Source organism: Aegilops tauschii, chromosome 1, assembly GCF_002575655.3.
Source record: "Aegilops tauschii subsp. strangulata cultivar AL8/78 chromosome 1, Aet v6.0, whole genome shotgun sequence".
Classification (NCBI taxonomy): Eukaryota; Viridiplantae; Streptophyta; class Magnoliopsida; order Poales; family Poaceae; genus Aegilops; species Aegilops tauschii.
Window position 1 is genome coordinate 310,528,649 of NC_053035.3, and position 18,559 is coordinate 310,547,207.

Below are 18,559 nucleotides of genomic sequence, written 5' to 3' on the forward strand. Positions count from 1 at the left end.
AAAACGTCAAACTAATTCTAAAACTTGGTTGGCACATGTAAATACGGTGCTAATCTCATCTGTAGACGTATAGTGTGCTGAAGTGGCCCCGTATTTGCTGCCATTTGTAGCGGCGAAACATTATTACATCAATGCTATATATTTGTCTGACTAGTGGGTCCCGTATGTCAGAACAAAGGGAAAATTGAAATTAAAAATAGTGCCCAACTAGAGTCGAGCCTACGACCTGCAGCTTGAAAGGATGCGCTTACGAATAGACCAAACACACTACTATGAGAAATTTTTCCACTAAGTTTAATCAATAGTAGATAGCAAGCCTTGTTTTGCTTAAATGGGCTGCAACCCGTGGCCCATTTAGCACACCGTAACGTTTTTAAAAGAAATGTAAAAGATCTGTAAATTCTAATCATGATAATAAATTTTATATTCAAATATTTGTGTGTTATTAATAATTACCCCATGTATGGTTTGTATTCACAAACATTTAAAAATGTATTTAACGAACATTCATAAATAATCCATGATTGTATATTTTAGAAGTTTGTATTTACGAAACATTTTTAGACACTGATGGCTAATATTTAACTAGTATTTTCCAAATAATAAGTGAATATTTCTAAAAATTACAAGGACATTTTTTTAGTAAGTTATTTTATTACACACCTCTATATATTTATTGTGTGTCCACACAAATATTTGTGTACCATGAGGTTATTATTTATGTACCACAAATATTTATAACCCACAGCATGGCATGGTGCCTGTTTTTTTAAATACATGCACACAAATATTTTATACCATGAGGTAATCATTAATAACACACAAATATTTGTATATCATGAGGTAATTATTAAGAACACACAAATATTTGAATCTAACTTTTATTAGTATGATTATGATTTACAGACTTTTAACAAATTTTTAAAGTTAAGATGTACTGAATGGGCACTGGATGCAGCCCATTTAAGCACCAAAAACCAGTCTATTATAGAAAAAGTTAGAGGGGCCGTGGTTGGCATGGAATCCTCTTCGGTGTAGTGGTCAGCGCGTACATCCTCAAATATCTGGTCGCAGGTTCTACACTACTTGAGAAGAATTTTCTATTTCCATTTTTTCTTCTGGACTGACAGGCAGGACCCAGTAGTCATAGATACATATATAGCATTCAAATAATCATATTTCATCGTTACGAGTGTGGACCCAAAATACGATGCCATGTCTTATTTGTAATTTTACTTCTTGGTCGTTGTTCCTTTGTGTAAAGGCTAACGTTCTACTATTTGTTCAGTTTTGCCAGGTCGGTGTGTATGTAGCTTGTACTAGGATCCTTTCGATATAAATGAGACACGTATTACCATCCAAAAAAATGTGTTTAGCATTTATTTGCACGCGCTAGCCAAGTTTTAGAACCAATTGAACGTATTTTTCAAGTTTAGGCACTAAAATGAACATCTATGGCGAATTCAGGCATCATAGTTGTAATTACCTTAACTCTGAATGTTCAAAGAAAGAAAACAAGTTGGTGCTTGCAGGTGCTCTGAAGTCTGAATTACTTCAGGCTAGTCACAAGAGGCGGGATAGATGCATCCATCTGAAATGCATGAGCGGACCATTGGCCGATCACTGCAAACATTTGCTGAGCTCGGCAGGCTCAGGGATCCCATTCCCGGAGGAAGCCAAGCTGTATCGGTTGGTTGAAACGGAGTAATCATCTTTCCTTAAACGTCAATAAAGTCTACTAATCAGTTGCCCTGGTTGAAACGGAGTAATCATCTTTCCTTAAACGTCAATAAAGTCTACTAATCAGTTGCCCGTAAAGCGTCACCAATCGGACCTGGACAGCCTTAAGGGTGTGTTTGGTAGCATGTATGGACCTAGTCTAGTTGTTCTTCTCTCATATTTGTTTAGTGTAGACATGCTGAGTCCATACATTTGCTGTTGTTTGGCAGCGGTGTATGTGCTGAGACATGCTGAGCTGAAACTTTATTTGGCAGCCTGCATGTGTTTAGACATGCTGAACAATTTCGAATTTCGAATAATTATTTTTAAATCATGAACAAAACTGGAAAAATGTGAAAAAAATAAACATATTTTCAAATTCTGAACTTTTTTTGAGAATATAAAAAAATGAAATTCTAAACATTTTCTGAAATTTAAATAAAATTTAAAATTCTGATTCTTTCTGAAAATTTAAACATATTTGATTTTTTTTAAACATACTCTGAACTTTTTTTGATTTTTTAATAAATTGAATTATGAATTTTTTTTTAAAAAGTTAACCAAATTCGTAATTCTAAACTTTTTTGAAATTTAAACAAAATTTGAAATTCTAAACATTTTTGAAAATTTAAATGAAATTTGAAATTCTAAACATTTTTTGAAAATTTAAAGAAATTTTGAAATTCCGAATTTTTTAAAAAACTTAAACAATTTTGAAATTCTGAACATTTTCAAAAATTTAAGCAAAATTTGAAATTCTGAACTTTTTCAAAAATAAAAAAATTGAAATTCTGAATATTTTTGGAAATTTAAACAAAATTTGAAATTATGAACGGTTTTAAAAAATTTAACATATCTGGGCATGGTCTGGTGGGTGGGGACGAGGGTCGGTGCCAGCATGGCTGCATCCATGCACCCTCTCTCGGGTGCATGAGATTGACATAGCTAAGGGCCCTTTTTGCATCAGTTGAGCATAGCTCATGTGAGCCCATGCACTCTACCAAACAAGCAAAAGTGGGTCGGATTGGGAATTTTTACCCTCATGCACCCTACCAAACACACTCTAAAGGATCACGCACACAGTACCACGGCGATGCATCAACCATACCTTCTCGAGCTCATGCAACAACTTGTTGATAACAATCAACATCCCTATGGAGGAAACAAAAAAAAAGCAAGAAGCTTGCTGATGAAATCAGTCAAGCCTTGTTCGGTTAAACCTCTCCTAGAGGGGATTGGAGAGGTTTGGAGGGGAGTGAGTGAGATTTTGACTTGTATGGGATTTAATCCACCCCAATCCACTTCAATCCCCTTCAATTTTGTTGCAACCGAACAAGCCCTCGGGAGGTTCCTTGGTTGGCAGGGAAAGGACTCGTGGTTCCAAACGGGGGAAATTTTCACTCGCAAGCCACCGAGAAAACCGTGGCTGGAAATTAAAGCGCACCAAGGAAAGAATTGGGGACTGTTTGGTTGCCAGCCTTAGTTAGCCACGCCAAAGGTGTGGCGTGCCACAGCTTCCTAGGAATACGTTTGGTTCTTTACCAAGGTGCGGCTCGCCACAGCTCGAAGGAGCTTTTTAGAAATTTTCGTCTAAGGTGTGGCGCTCGTTTTAGCCGCCACACTTTCTGCGGCGCCCACACCTTCCTCTGCTTAGGCGTAGGCGTGGCAAACTGAGTGCCCAACCAAACAGCCCCTTGAAGAAGAGGAGGTCGATGGGGATGGCTCGTCGCAGCACGTAAGCAGTACCCGCGAAGGAACAAGTGCACCGAGGTGAAGGATTCTGCTTCAGCCCATAGAGCGCCTTGACCAGGCGACACAGGTGATGAGGGCGAGCAGGATCAACGAACCCCGGGGGCTGACGCATGTAAACCTCCTCATCCAAAACACCATGAAGAAAAGCATTCTGAACATCCAGCTGACGAAGAAACCAGCCCCGAGTAACAGCCAAGGACAACAGAAGCCGTATAGTCGTTGGTTTGATCACCGGACTGAACGTATCCTCGTAGTCAAGACCATACCTTTGCTTGAACCCTTTCGTCACTAACCGTGCCTTATAGCGTTCAATAGAACCATCGGCATGCTTCTTAACTTTGAAGACCCACTTGGAATCAATAATATTGACACCAGAGACCGGGGGAGCAAGCTGCCAAGTACCATTTGTCAACAATGCCTGATACTCTTGCTCCATAGCTTGGCACCAATGAGGAATCCCGAGAGCAACCTGAAAGTGACGCGGTTCAGCCAAAGGATCTTCCTTAACATGAGCAACACATGCCGCAAGCCAGGCCACCGTCCCATCTGTACGTCGCTTGGGACACACAATACCGGATCGACTACGAGTATGTGGTCGAAGAGGAACAGCCGCAGGTGGTGCAGCAAGTGGCGACGGCACCGGCGATGAAGAAGTATCCGGCGAAGCAGCCGGTGACGATGCAGTGGTGACAGGCGAGGATGAGGCCGACCCAGGCGAGGCAGACCCGGGCGAGACAATCGACTGGGTGGGCGAATCAGTCGTCTCGAGGCCAACCAAGGCGCGGCAACCCGGCCCAGGCGAGATCGCCGGCTCGGGAGAAGCAGGCCCAGGTGAGATCACCGGCTCGGGGGAGGCCGGCGCAGGGGAGACCAGCCCAGGCAAGGCCAGCCCAGGCGAGACCGGCCCAGCCTCAGAAGAGGCCGGCACAGGCAGAGCCCGCGCTGAAGAGCCCGGTCCAGGCGTTGAAGAGCCCAGTCCAGGCGTGCATGGCGCATGCACGAGGCCACTCCCCACGTCAGGTGCAGTTGATGGCTCTGGCTCCTCCAGCAACTCAAGGCGAGCTCCACGACCCGTTCCTGCAGCATGATTAGGCAACAACGCAGGAGAATATGCAATATCAACAAATTGAGCAGGCAGTGGAGGGGTGGATTGCGAGGAGGAGACTGGAGGTGTGAGAGTGGTGGACAAAGGCGAGAACGGGAATACACTCTCGTCAAACACAACATCACGCGAGATGTAGACACGGTTGGATGGAATATGAAGACACTTGTACCCTTTGTGAAGAGAGCTATACCCAAGAAAAACACAAAGTTTTGACCGAAACTCGAGCTTACGCTTATTATAAGGACGAAGATGAGGCCAGCATGCACAACCAAAAACTTTGAGAAAAGTATAATCTGGAACTTCATTAAGCAACAGTTCAAGTGGTGTTTTCATGCCAAGGAGTCGTGTAGGAAGCGTATTTATGAGAAAACAGGCAGTGGAAAATGCATCACTCCAAAACCGAAAAGGTGCCGATGCATGAGCAAGTAAAGTGAGACCAATTTCGACAATGTGACGATGCTTACGTTCAGCCGTGCCATTCTGCTGATGTGTATGAGGACAAGACACGCGATGTGAAATCCCAAGCTTATTAAAAAAGGAATTGAGGTTGTGATATTCACCCCCCAATCTGACTGAACATGAATTATCTTATGCTTAAGAAGACGCTCAACGTGAGCTTGAAATTGTAGGAACACATCAAACACATCAGATTTACGCTTGATAAGATAAAGCCAAGTAAACCGACTATAAGCATCAATAAAACTGACATAATAATTATGACCGCTCACAGAAGTTTGGGCATGCCCCCATACATCAGAATAAATAAGCTCAAGTGGAGTTTTGACGACACGACTCGAATCTGAAAACGAAAGCTGATGACTCTTGCCTTGCTGACAGGCATCACAGACTGTGGCAACATCTTTATTGGACACAACGGGAAGACTATGACGATGAAGAACACTATGAACTATGGGAGTGGCAGGATGGCCGAGCCGTGCATGCCAATGAGTAGGCGACACACGGACACCAGTGAGTGCTTGAGGGGCAGAAGGCAGATCAAGTGCATATAATCCATCGCGCAGGCGACCTCTAAGCAGAACGTCCCTCGTGGCCCGATCCTTGATAAAAAAATAAAAAGGATGAAACTCAGTGAAAACATTGTTATCACGAGTAAGCTGAGGAACAGACAATAGGCTACGAGTAGCAGAAGGAACTCTAAGGACATTACGAAGATGGAGAGATTTTTGTTTATGAGTTAAAAGAGAGGCCTGACCAACATGTGATATGTGCGTACCTGCTCCACTGGCGGTGTGAACCTGATCATGACCACGGTATGGCTCCTGAACCGAGAGTTTGCCCATCTCGCCCGTCAGATGATTCGTAGCGCCCGTGTCCATATACCAAGTCGGATCAATGGGATATGATGGTGTGTGGCCTGCTTGACGAGCAGGCTCGTGAGTGGCCAAGGCAGCTTGTTTCTCGTTGCCTTTGCCATTGTTGCCGACGCCAAGGAAGTCCTGCCGGAAGCGGCGATGACAACGGGAAGCAACGTGACCTGGAATGTTGCACAGTTGGCAGGGGAGCTGAACGCCACATGAAGGGCAGCAAGCACACGAACGGCCACCCCCGGTCGGGGGGAAGGAGGCAGCGGCAGGCGACCGCGGAGCCTGTGAAGTCAGTGGTACTGATTTGCCCGCTGCAGATGACTTGAAGGGCTTCCCTTTTCCACAAGTGGCAGCGTTGGCAGCAATGAAACTCGGGTTGGTACGGCGGGACTTGACGCGCTGTTCCGTGGCAAGGAGGCGGGCGTAGAGCTCACGGGGTTCAAGTGGAGTATCACGACCATTGATGTTCTCAGCAAGGTTATCATAGTCGTCGTCCAGGCCGTTCATGACGAAGGTGGTGAAATCCTCTTTGCGAAGCGGTTGACCAATGGAGGCCAAAGTGTTTGCACGACGCGTCATCTTGCCGAAGTAGTCGGTAATGCTGAGGTCAAGAAGCTTGGTCTCCCCCAGCTCCGTACGAAGAGTGTGAGCACGGGCCTGCTGCTGAGATGCGAAGCTGGTGTGAAGGGCAGACCACGCCTCCTGGGACGTGGCAGTGAAGAGGACCAAGGAGGACACCGCCTCAGTGAGTGACGACTGGATCGCCGAAAGGATGGCCTGATCCTGAGCCACTCACGCATGGTATGCCGGGTGATGTGGTGGAGGACATGGTAAGGAACCGTCGACGTAACCCTCCAGGTAGCGACTGCGGAGAAGTGTCAGCACCTGTGCACGCCACGACAAATAATTGTCCGTCGTCAGCTTCACTGGGATTAGATGCGCGAAGTAGAACGGCGCACTGGCCACGGCATGATCAGCAGGAGGAGGCGACGTGTAGTAGCTCATGTGGGATGAACCACCAGGTGCAGCCATGGCCGGAGGGTAGTAGCCGCCGTAGGGCAATGGCGGTGGCGGGGCCCTGTCCGACCCGGCGTTCGCGGCGCCAGGTGCAGCCGCATAGGGTTGCGGGTTTGAAGACGCGTAGGGCGCCGCTGTGACGGCGGCAGGAGGTGCAGCCGCAGCGGCCGCGTAGGGCGAGGCGCCATACGCCGCGTTATACGCGGCACCAGGTGCAGGCGGCGCCCCGTAGTGGCCCATCGACGGAGGAGCCGCCCCGTAGGGGCCGTAGGGCAGCGATCCGGCAGGGACAGGCGCCGCCCCGTAGGGGCCTGCTGGCGGCGGGGGAGCGGCCCCGTAGGGCCCGTAGGTCGCCGATCCCATCCAGGACCAGCGTACGAAGGATCTCCCGGGACCAGCGGAGGCGCGACCGGTGACGGCGGCGGTGGCTGATCCGAGGAGGCACCCACCATCGAGGACTAGCCGGTGTAGACCGAGACCAGGGGGCGCGAGGAGAGGAACGGCGATGCAGGCGCCGTGACAGGGACCGGCGCGACAGCAGCGACGGAGTTCGGTGCGATCGCGGCGGCGGCGGCAGCGGAAGACATAGGACCGGTTAGGGTTGATACCATGTAAGACTTAGGGTTTTGGGAAACTGCACGACACCCGTTAAGGGTGTGGCTATCTCATATATATAAGGGGTACACCAAGGTGTACGATACAATATACAGGACATATACAGAAGCTATATGTAAATACAGTCTAACAAAGTTCAGTGGGATCGCTCCGATATCCCCATGGGAAGAACAAGGCTCGAGCCGCCAGTGGGCGGCCTGTCAGCCTCGTCCCTTGAGGTCGTCGTGGGGAAGGAACCGAGGGAGGAGTAGGGAGACGCTCTCTTGGGTCGTCTGCTTGCGGTGGAATTTTCAATCACTCGTAGAAAAGGGATGGCTTCGGCACTTGCCCCGTGGGCGGGCTGTGGTGGGTTAGGAACTTTGAGATCCAAGTCGATGCTGATGATAAGTTCAGTTGTGGGCTGTGTGCAGTTCCCATCACTTTCTGCTTAGTCTCGGAGGAATGGAATTGGATAGCATCCTATCCTGGTCTTTTTGAATCCAATACCGGACGTACTACACAATAATCCATGCTCAGGATGTTAAACACAGCAAAGAGAGTTCAGATGCCTACGGGATGCTCAGGGTTGTCCAGCAAGTGACAGTAGCTCCTCTATTACAGCTGACTTCAGATGCAACATTGTATCTAAAACATTGTATCTAATGGACCAACACGAGACTACACTCTTATGTCACCAAGCTGATCTACCCAGCTTCCATAACAAGAACTCTTCAAGTTGGATAGATTAATCAATCACAGTTTAGCAAACGTGTGAGATCAGGAACACCATTACATCAGATAATGTGCGCGGCGATAATATCTGTTGATGTACCTCGACTGCAGACAATAGTAAATACCAGGTTAAATCTAGTGTTGCAGGTTCAGATACATTTAAGTAATGAGCACTCAAGAACAACTTCATACCTTCATATTGTTAACATCAGGTGTATCCGGGGTTTTCACAGGATAGAATTTGTAAAGTTTCATGTTTTCAAATGCCACTCTTTGCTTAGGGTCCATATCTTCAATAGCTTTCTTCCTGGCTTCTTCAGCCTGCACAAGTTTTGGGGGATATTGGATATTGTAAAGCTTCAAATCTCTTGGAAAATAATTAAATATTTCAGTTAAATGGACCTGTTCCACTTCTATTTTCCTTTGTTTAACCTTCTCCTTTAGAAATTCCAGTCAAAGAAACGTGGCAGCAAAATTAGGAAGGGAGTTACTGCTGTAAAACAATGCTAACTTTAGAGTGTATAATTGATCGAGAAGAGTTTAGTGACCTCAATTTTTTCCCTCTCATCCTCTGGCAACCCCTCGTCTTTGACTAGCTTATGAACTAAAACCTGCATCGCAACATGATATGATTCAACATGGATGTCCTTTCATAGGTAGCATTGTACATCAGAGTAGAACAACTGAAATTCCTTACAAACCTTGTAATCATCACATCAAGTCAAAATCACAAACTATCTGCAACAAGCAGCACAAGGTAAACATTAATGTATGAAAAATTTACAGCTACTTGAAACCAGACCTGGAGACTTAATTAGGATGCACGAGTGCACTTCTGCGAATAGTGTTTGAAATAGAAATACAATAACTACAAAGTGGAAAGCAGGCTAAGCAGATTTTATTTTTGTATTATTATCAACAGAAGGAAACCTCAAACAACCCACCCATCCACTTTGGTTTTGCACCATCAAATTGTGACAGGAACAACTTAGGTCAAGCATCCAACATACTACAAAACAGGTGACAGCATTTAAGACAAAACGGAAGCAATGTGCATGATCAGATACCAGCAATGGAAGATGAGGAGGGGTCCCCACAGCACGAGATTGCCTTATGTAGTAACAGCAATGGCAGCATGTCACTTTTTACCGGACAAAAACATGACCTCATCGACTGATGATCACGTCGGAGACTAAAGCAGACTACTCCCTCCGTTCCTAAATATTTGTTTTTCTAGAGATTTCAACAAGTGACTACATAGAGAGCAAAATGAATGAATCTACACTCTAAAATATGTCTATGTACATCCGTATGTGATAGTCCATTTGAAATCTCTAAAAAGACAAATATTTAGGAATGGAGGGAGTAGATCACAGCAATAATACGCTTAAAAGAAGCTTACCGGGGGTTCTAGAGGATATATGACGCGGACAACTGTGCCATCTTCATCTTCAGGAGGATTTAGTGGCATGTCTGCAAGATACTCCCTCCGTCCGAAAATACTTGTCATTAAAATAGATGTATCTTAGATGTATTTTAGTTATAGATACATCCATTTTCATTCATTTTGATGACAAGTATTTCCGGACGGAGGGAGTATTAAACAAGGTTCATATGCCAATGAGATTACCCTACAGAGAATGATATCATTAAAACAACTAATGCCATATAAATTTAAATCGAGTGATCAACTAGTAGAACAGCTCTAGGATATGGGCGCGTATCTGAGAGTGGACTGTGCCAAACAGGATTTAGCGAGTGTTGGGTCATTTTGAGTACTTAGCAATCTTTTCGTGCTTATGATGTCTTAGAATGTGATTGACAATTCCATCCTGGCAGTTCTTAGGCACTAGGCGCAACCCTGCCACATAGCATCACCTGCTGCCTATGTTTCTGCTTTGTTAGACAGTAATAAGTACTAGGCACCACTTCGCTGCCTACTGAGTACTTTCTGAAAATAGCATGACCTGAAAATCTGCACGCTCTAGAGATGCTAACCGTCAAGGTGCGAACAGCACTAAAGGCCAAGCAAATATGCACCAAAGTGCAAAAAATGAAAAGAAGAAATTTATCCCCTCAGAAGAAAAAGGAGAATAAAAGAGAGATTCGCTTATGACAGGATATTATGTGCCATCAAATTACTAGAAAGCAACCAGGATATAATTCAAACTGGTGTTACTAAATATGATGCCATTATGATTTTGTAAAACGGAATACCGGTCAACAAAAAAAAACAAGTTTAAAAGCCATTGCATGTGTTCGCAGGTATGTTTCTTCAACTGCCACTTCAATGAATTAACAATTTGATTAGGGAAAAGGGCATCATTCCAAGACGAAGAATTGCATTGCAAAGTCAACTAATAGTGGCTGCAGTTCTGCAGAATCATGCACACTTTTGGATGGTTTGGTTTACATGATCTTGGCATGACACGTGCCAAAGATAGGTACAACAGTGGAACCTCTCTAATGGTAAGGGGTATTCAAAGGATGATAAAGCAGAAAGGGTAAAAAAAAAGATATTACTAGAGAAGCATAATACAGGCCTAAAAAAATAAACCCAATTCAGCTTACAGGGCGTGTAGTAGTAGAACTTGTTGGCACTCTCAGTTTTCATACGGTTCAGCGCAGACCTGTAAATGTATAAACCTGAGATTTAATAATCGTAACTAGTGGTAATGGAAATATAGCACATCATTGAATGAGAACGAAAATGCCTGCCAACAGAAATAAATATGTACCTAAAGCATGAAATTCTGAAAGCATAGATTCATAAAACTCACCTCCGCTGGGTGCAACAGAGAGTGAAGATTTTTGTTTTCAAACTTTCAATCCCGCCAAACCTGTAGGCAAAGCAATAGCAAGGTGAGTAAAATAAGTTACAAAGTAGAGGGAAAAAGCAGGGATATAAACAATGAAAACAAAAGGCAACAAATATTGCTCGATATAAGTAACACAACAGTACCGGTCCTGAAGAGGAACATAAGGCACCCATGACATCTTCATCTCTTCCATTGGTACTATTTCTTCTTTTCCCGTTCGAACAAAATTGATGGCAATCTTATCTGATGGAGGAAAAGGACAGTCAACCTGCAAAATTGAACATGTCAACTGCTAAACAAGACAGACCATCCAGATCATAGGCCTTAAACAAGTATTTGATCAAATTAACAAATATGACAAAATATTTGATACTGCATGTTAGGGTAAAAAACATCAGTGAAGAGCAAGACAAGGTCACCAGCCAAATAATTTTTGACAAGTTAACAGGAAATCTTAGAGAGGGAAAACAGAATCATAACAGAACAACAGCAATAGAAGGAAATAAATGCTCCTACCAAGATAATTCTCTTGGTAACATCAACTGACAAAATAAATGAAGTTTCTTACTCCTTTTATTTTCAAAAGTTTGTAGCAACTTTCTAAACTTAAAAGCTGATACATAAATTTTCATCTTGTGCAATTAATAATTCTACATAAAAATCGTAAACAATAATATACTAAAGATGGTATGTTTTTAAGTAATGCAAAAGGTATAAACAGAACTGCTGATTTGTTGATCTGATGTAGATATGAGCTAAAGGTTCAGCTCAATATGTACAACTGCAAGACCATTCTCCTGTACATTTTGTTTCCTACTAATATGTTTTGCTTTGAAACACAAAATGTAAATATAATGGTGTTATAGATGCTGGGCCAAGAGAGTGGATAAGGACTTACAGCAAGTACAACAGGAACAACTACAATCTTCAATTCACCATTAACATCCAATTGTTGTGCTGCACGCCAAGAGGAGCCAATTTGACTTGTATGGAATAATATTCAACAGGTGTAAAACAAGAATGGAAATAAGAAGATGGCAGATACTAAATGAGAGAATTCCTTATTTAACACTGTCTTAGAATTTGTTGCCTTATTTAACACTGAAAAACTTTTTCTTCCTTATTTGACACTGGGTCTAAATTTTATGCCCTTTATGACACTTTCGTCCATTTTTAGCCTTAGTGGTGTTAAATGACACCTGAAAAGACGTATTTTCCCCTAATGTGATATGTGACCAAAAATTTACGTGTATGTGTCTATCCGGCCGACTCGTTTTGTGTTGGCCTTGGTCCTGACCTCGACGGCGTTGTAGCAGGGTGCTTTCCGACGTACATGCAAAGTACTTTCCGAGCTAATGGGTTCCGTACGGAGCTAGCACGTACAGAAGAAACAAGTAGGCGGGCAGGTGGATCAATTCTAGTTGGACGTAGACTTATGTACGTACCAGAGGAAGCTAGCTAGCAGCCGTTCTCTCGCTTGATGATTCTACTTTGGCTGGCTAGCTAACCAGCTATTTGTATTGGAGGAAGTAACACCGTAACACGAACACACGAGGGGATTGATGATGGCCACACGGTCTTTCTTTCGATCTCAACTCAGGGTTGTTATAAAGGGGCTGGGTAGATACATATATACACTATGTTACACCTAGCATTTTTTGTAGCTATTCATGATCTAAACAAATTTATTCTAAAGCTAAACTACCATATATTTTTTTGTCACATACCAGATGAGGGGCAAATAGGTCTTTTCAGGTGTCATTTAACACCGTTAAGGTTAATAATGGACGAAAGTGTCATAGAGGGCATAAAAATTTAGACACGGTGTTAGATAGGGAAGAAAAAAATTCGAGTGTCAAATAGGGAAACAAAATTTAAAACAGTGTTATATAAGGAATTTTCTCATACTAAATCCACTTTACATACAATATATAAAGTGATACACATACAATTGTTGAATCTCACTAAACCAGACTAATAGCACTTAAAACAAACATCAGTAAATTTATGGCCAGATAACCCTACTTTGCTACAGATTATGAAATATTACCAACGTTATAAAACATGTATCAAGGATCAACGGTAGCAAAATTAACTTTAGAAACAGATTACTGAAATATTATCAACATTATAAAACATGTATCAAGGATCAACAGTAGCAAAAATCAACATTAGAAACAGTTTAGTGCCAAGTATACTTAGTTACTTACGCTCGGTGCTTCCAAACAAGTAAACCGTCTTCCCATATAGTCCCCCCCCCCCCCCCCCCCCTTCCTCTAGTGTTTTCTGCTCATCAGCAACAACCACATATCACTGTATGCTGAAGTTAAACATTCAAAAAGGGGGTAAATCTTACAAGATTAAGTTTGACTATCATACCTCTAAATTTTCGAAGTTCCAATTGAATTCCTTTATCATATCAATGTTTTCCCACTGCAGATGACAAGCCAAGTTCTATAAGTTTTTCAAGGCAAGGAAATGCATACAGCTTAAGCTATATGTCCAAGTGCGCACGACTAACATACACAATACGAAAAAAAGGGATGGGAACAAACCTCAGTCCCAACAGGAAAAGCAGACCACCACAGATCCTCCTGAACAGAGTGACAAACCATTAGTCAAAACACACATTAATCAAAAATAGCAAGGCTATCATACAAGATCACAATTATAATCATAATGACAACTTCCGAAAACAGTCATAATGGTTGCTTCCAATAGGAAGAAACTGCTGTCATAAAAAGAAGAAGAAAAAACCTGCAAATAGAACATGGCACCTGTTGTGCAATAATGAATATGTTCTGAGTCAGCATGCCAGAAACATGTTGCTGGCTCATCATCTTCCAATACTACCATAAACTTAGTGCTAATCTGGCATGCTCCTCGACTAACATAGCAATTGCTAGCACCAGACTTGGAAAAAGGTTGACCAGCAGAACGCACACGGGCTTAAAAAAAACTCATCAGTCACGAATTCTCTAATACCACGGGGTAGAGCATTCCAGTTTCCTATTTACATTAGAACAAGCTAATATTCAAACCAAGTGTTAATGACATACTCATATAAGCAGTGAGATGCGCATTTAAGCATCCCTAGCAGAAGAACGGAACCAACATACCCCATTTTTTTTACCAAAAATCCCAGCGATGCGAGTGTTGGAAAGGAGAGAGAGATTGTTGCGGAATATGATGGATGTATTATTGAGCCTCGAGGGCGAGTATATATTGAGTACAAGGCTTGGAGGGCAAGACACCTCTCCTAGAGATAAGGTAGGAGATAGATTACAAATCCTAGACTACCAAACATATGTAACCCAAATATATCTCTAACATCCCCCCGCAGTCGTAGCGGTAGCGTTGCGAACAACAGGAGCGACGCGGACGGTCAGACTGGAGAGAATAGCAGCCGACGGACTGACATCCCCTCGCAGTCGTAGCGGTAGCGTTGCGAACAACAGGAGCGACGCGGACGGTCAGACTGGAGAGAATAGCAGCCGACGGACTGACATCCCCCCGCAGTCCTATCGGGAGCATCGTGGACGGGGTCGCGTCGCGGACGCGTTGACTGTAGAGGAAGCCGACGTGTTGCTCAAGCGGATGATAACCCTTTGTGCCAATGTCGATGTAGCCGAGAGCGTGGGTGGTGGAGCCGTGGTCGAGGTAGCCGTACGAAGAATGCTGTGGTCGATGTCGAGTCGGGGTGGCCGGTGTCGAGGAAGTCGTCGTGGAGCCACGGGCGCAAGAGGGCGCCGAGTTAGCATGTGCGCAGTGGTGTCGAAGTAGGGGTGCGCCGGGAAGAAAATGTTGTTGACGACGCGTCACGACGGGTTTGCCAAGCCCAGACACATCGTGGACGAAGGCACACACTGGTGTTGCCAGCACCGGGCATGCGTAGACGGACGAAGACGAAGTTGACGAAGCGCCGACTAGGCTTGCCAGGCCCGGGGACACGTCGTGGATGAAGACATGCATCGGTGGTGCCAGCACCAGGCATGCGTAGACGAGGGACCTGCACGAGCTGTACGCCATGTCGGAGAAGTTGGAGGGGCCAGCAGAGAAGAACTCGACGACGATTGCGGTGTCCATCGGCGCGGGGCCGACGTCACCAACGGTGGTCGGAGTAGACGAAGTGGTCGGGGTAGATGACGGCGACGCTGGCGACGGGCTGGTGCTTGGACGAAGACGAAGTGGGCTGGACGGGCAGCGGCGGCAGGCGGCGGCCTGACGGCGGCGGCGGCTAGCTTAGGAGTGCGGCGGCGGTGCTCGAAGTAGGCGAAGAACCCTGACAGCGTGACGAAGACCGGCGCGGACGGTGGCGTTCCCACGCCAAGGGAGACGGCGCGGCGCATACCACGAGAGGTCACCGCGCGGTGACGGCGGAGCGGACCACGGGCCGCGGCACTACGGCCCGAAGGGGCAACGCAGCGGCGGCAGGCGGGTCGGGGCGACGGCGGGAAGACCTCTGGGCGGCGGCGGGGACCGCGGGCCGTGACGCTGCAGCCCGAAGGGGCGACACAACGGCGGTTCGCGAGTCGGTGCAACCGCGGGGACGGCCTCGGGACGGCGGCAGGGACCGTGTATCGCGACACTACGGCCCGAAGGGGCGACGTAGCGGCGACGCACGAGTCGATGCAACCGCGAGGAGAACCACGGGGCGGCGGCGCTGCGGCCCGACGGGGCGACGCAGCGACAACCCGATGCTCGATCGGTGGAGAGGCGCGCTGAAATCGGGGACGATCTTCACAGGACCTGCGGAGGCGCGCGTAACCGACGGGCCAGGTCGGTCGCGCGGCGTAGATGAGGCGGATCGCGGCGGCGAGCGGATGATCAAGCCGATCGCGCGCGACGTCAGGGACGCCGCTCGGTGGAGGAGTGGTAGCGGTGGAGTCCGGGGTGAGGCCGGCGACGACGGACGGCGGGGGACGTCTGCACCGGCACCCGGGCTGTCAAAGCAGTGCCGACGCCCGGGCAGCGAGGCCCGAGCGACCAACGGAGCAGCGGCGCCCGAGTTGAGGCGGCCGACGAGCCTGATGCAGCCGAGGACGAGGCCGGCGAGGTAGACCGCCGAGCCGCCGTGCAGACGCGGCGGAGGCGGGTGACGTGGATCGATAGGCGGGCCGGCGTGCGAGCGTCGGCTATGATTGGCCGACGCATGGCGCGAGGCCGCCGGGTCGCGGCGATGCAGGTGTCCCGGTCGGAACAGGGCGGTGACGACCGGCGCAGGGCGACGGGCGGACCGACGCGCGGACGGCGGCTGGCCCGAACGGGCCGCCTCGGCGCGCGTGGCCGCCGGGTCGGAGGAGAGGCCGGCTGGTCACGCCGGGGTCGGAGTAGAGGCGCACGGGGATCGACGGCGGCGGGCGATGCAAATCGATTAAGAATAGATCGGAAAACCAAAAAAAAACGCCAATCAAAAAACGACCGGCGAGAGATCGAAAAAACCCGGAGCAAGGGCTCGGGGAAAAGACTCTCTAGGGCAGCCGGCCAACACGGCCGGCGGACGAACCCTAGGTACGGGCGGCGCGGCCCCCGACGGCGGTCATGGAGGTCGACCGCCCCGGGGGCGGCGCGCAGGTGTGGAAGCGGCGGCGGCTAGGGTTTAGGATCGACTTGCGATAGATACCATGTTAGAAGGGAGAGAAAGATTGTTGCGGAATATGATGGATGTATTATTGAGCCTCGAGGGCGAATATATATTGAATACAAGGTTTGAAGGGCAAGACGCCTCTCCTAAAGATGAGGTAGGAGATGGATTACAAATCCTAGACTACCAATATATCTAACAGCGAGCACCAATCAAAAGTGAAGCTGTCCGCGAGCTAATCAGATAAGGACCAACGCTGGGATACCAATTATCGGAACGCAAAGGAAGTGTCTCGGTGTCAATCGATTGAAAATTAGTTTTTCGCTTAACCAACGCCTGTAACCATTAGACACTGATCCAACAGTCCATCCAGACCTGGATCTCCTTTCTCTATTTCTTCTTCCTGCTTTCATCTTCACATGCGATACACCCCGTCGCGCCCGAACCGCTAACGCCCAATGCGGAGCCCCCGCCGCCACCACCTCCCCTTGGCTCCCGTCAGGGCCAGACGCCCTTGCCGCCTCCGCCGGCCACTGGGGTTCCGCCACTGCCCGGCTCCGACGGCGCCTCCACCGCCGGCCGGCGAGCCTCCATGAGCTCCTTCTAGGCCTACAAGTCACAGGTAACTTGCAACCCCAGATCCCCTAATTCCTAGCCCCAAATCCCATTTATTTTTGTAATACTCCAGGGTTTAGGGTTTAGGTGATTGACGTGACAACCAGATTCCTCTTCGGGGGGAAGTGCTCCATGTCGACCTTGGGCTTGGGCAGCACCTTGACGCGCTACTCCGCCCCAGAGGAGCTGCCTCCTTCGCCGCCGCCTCCTGCTTGCTCGAATCAGTGGCCGCCGTGCGCCCCCCGCTCTCGGTTGGGGTTGGCGTCTGGATGAGCCGAGGGTGTGTATAATCGAGACATCTCTTATCGGGGGCTTTCGGTGCCGGGGGACCGGCCCACGTCGCCCGAATTGGGTGTCCGTCCGTCCGTGCCACAGGCGTGCAGCTTTGCAGAAATGCCCTCCGTCTTTCCTGAAATCGGATATAGGTCTACTCCGGTCCTTCCGCTAATGTAAACAAGGCCGCCTGCGACGCCGGTGGCTTCCGCCAACCCCGACTCCAGTCCGCGGCCGCCCACGACACAGGCCCGCGCGCTCCCCCCGCCGCGTCTCCCCAATCTTTGCCGGGGGCGGCGGTTGCGGCTGGGGCTGGAGCTGGAGCTGGGATATCCACCGTCAGAGACCTTAGGAGCGTCGTCGCCTCACAGGTGGAGGACCTCACTTGTTGAAATTTGGGAACAATTTTGGAAATTTACGAACACTTTTTGGTTTGACATTTTCAAATTTGGGAAAAATTGGGAACAAAGTTTCAAATTCGCAAACATTTTTTGAATGCTGTGAACGTTTAAAAAATTCATGATTGCTTTTGAATTTGCAGACATTTTTTTCAAATTCATAAAAAAAAATTGAATACGCAAACGTGTTTTTTGAAATCATGAACATTTTCGGATTGCCAGAATATTCTTTTCAAAATTGTGATCATTTTGGAATATGCGAACATTTTTCAAATTATGAATATTTTTGAATCCACGAATATTTTATGATTTCCCAAACATTTTCTAAAATAATTAATATGTTTGATTTGACGTGTATTACATGATTTCTTGATTTTTTTTCTTGAATTCACAATTTTTTTGAAATTTAGAACTTCTTTGAAATCCCGAATTATTTTGAAGAAGAAAAAACAAATACAGAAAGGAAAAAACATATGAAAAAACAGGGGTGTCCCGCCCTGCACATGGGCTGGCTCAAAGCACGTGCGGGGAGGAGCGGGAGGTGCGCGTCTGTGCTATTCAGCGCGTAGGTCGCTGAACGCTCCCGACTAAGTAGTACCCAACTCATTTGTTCTCATTAAGCCCAC

At 47.0% G+C, this 18,559-nt stretch overlaps 1 pseudogene; it reads right to left on the reverse strand.

Moving 5' to 3' along the window:
- Positions 1-7,892: 7,892 nt before the first annotated feature.
- LOC109770181 (protein HEAT INTOLERANT 4-like) lies at positions 7,893-18,540 on the reverse strand (annotated as a pseudogene).
- Between the last annotated feature and the right edge of the window lie 19 nt (positions 18,541-18,559).